Genomic DNA, 2,018 nt, shown 5'->3' on the forward strand with positions numbered 1-2,018 from the left:
TCTCTCTCTCTCTCTCTCTCTCTCTCTTTCTTTCTTTCTTTCTTTCTTTCTCAGGACAGTTTCTGAATATCTTTCCCCAATGTAGAGGACCCTGGAGAATGGTACGATAGTGCTGTATGTGCACAGCTCCAGCTGGGGACATGAAACAGTATTGGGAGACTTGAAAAACCAGTGCCTTGGAAAACCTCGTGGTATATCAGAGTCGTCAGTCTGCTTAAAAATGTAAAACATCAAAAACTTTTCAAGGAAGCTAGGACAGCAAATTTTGATCATCTTGGTCATCCTTAATGTTAGAAGCTTGGCATCTTAAAGCAATTCATTTATTAAGTGTTTAGGTAACTTGCAATGATCATCCTCAGGTACCATAAAAGAGGGGGCCGAGTACAGGTGTAGCTGGCAGGCTACATATGTGTATACTATGGCATTTAGAGATGTGTGCTGCAAAGCCTCACTCACCTCCTCTGTGCTTACAGATTGCTTGTCCGTGATCAGCAGAGATGTATGTGTATAGGTGTCTTCGTACACCTTCATTGGGGCTTTTTGTATTTTCTTTGTGTTGCTAATGTTTTTGGCCTCTGGGGGTGCTCTGTATATACAGATACACAATTTGAGAATCAGGATTTCCAAGCTGAAAGATACCCCAGGCGTCTACTAATCTTCTTTTCTCATTTTATTCTTTTGGCAATTAGCAGCCTGAGAGATGAAATGATTTGCTCAGGGTCAGATAATCAATCAATCAACCAACCAATCAATCCTTCTCCTCTAGTGTACCTGTTTGCCTACCAGTCTGTCTTTTCCTCTCCATCCTTCTCTACATCCTCAGCTAGAGATGATCCTGACAGGTAGTGGGGATGCTGCTTTCAGGAAGGCTGTCAGAAGTTGCACAAGTGTCAGTATTTCCTGTATGTCTGGAGCCCAAGGGAGCAATGCTTTGTTCTCTGGGTGGAGCAAGGAGGGAGAAGGGAGAGGCCTGGCTCCATTGTTACAAATCCTGTTTTCAACCTGCTTCTTCCCTGGGTCCCTCCTTCCAGGCTTGGTCAACTCAAGGGGAAGGAAGGAGGTAGCCCAGTGGCATCATCCTTTCAGCATCCCTTCCTCCAATGCTAGTCATTTAGACTCTGCTTCATATACCCTTTTAGGGAAGGAATACACACTATTTGTCTTGCATCTCCAAGGCACAACCAAACCCTCTCTCTAATCCTGCTCTGCTGATGCTGGAGTTTAGCACTCAATTCTAAATGACAGAGTAGAAGTAACTGTTTGACTGATCTCATTTTCCATAGAGGAACCGAGTCCTGGGTTTGGAATGACCTCAGCGTTCTCTCCTTTACTCCTGCACTCACTGGAGAAATCTGTTGTCCACAGTCCAGAAGGTTCTCCAGTATGCTTAGTTACCTTTGGCAGAAGGGAGCTCATCTCTTTATATGGCAGCCACCTGTTTCAAGAAATCTGAATTTCTTCCCCTAGAGACAACTGCTTGTCTCACTTCCTTGCTTTGCCATAGGGTTGGAAAGAGGCAGCTGTCTTTGCTTGTGCTCTGTGTTTTGGCCCCTTTAGTTTCTAATACTATTTGAGCTAGTTCCCCTACGATCAGAGTTATTCTGATTCCACTCACCAGTGGCTTCTTCTTGTAGCTCTTGTAGCCGCCTCTAGTCCTCCCCTGAATGCTGTTAGCCGTTTCCTCTTTGAAGGAGGCTCCTCTTCCAAGAAAATAGTTTAGTTTGTCCACCTGCCACTTCTCACAGTGTCTTCATTGGAAATCCTTTTCTTCCCACAGTTCCTAAATATTGGGGTTACCCTGGTTCTGCCTTAAGCTTTTCTTCTTTTCAGGCTTTACTTGCTAATGCAGGGGGTAATCTTCTATACCCTGATGATCTGAATGAGCATGGCCAGTCTCTTCTTTATCACACTTTCTAGAATTTCAGGCTCATCCCATATAAGAAAGTCTTTCACTATTATTCTCTCTCTCTCTCTCTCTCTCTCTCTCTCTCTCTCTCTCTCTCTCTCTCTCTCTCTCT

This window comes from Mus pahari, chromosome 15 (genome assembly GCF_900095145.1).
Source record: "Mus pahari chromosome 15, PAHARI_EIJ_v1.1, whole genome shotgun sequence".
Taxonomy (NCBI): Eukaryota; Metazoa; Chordata; class Mammalia; order Rodentia; family Muridae; genus Mus; species Mus pahari.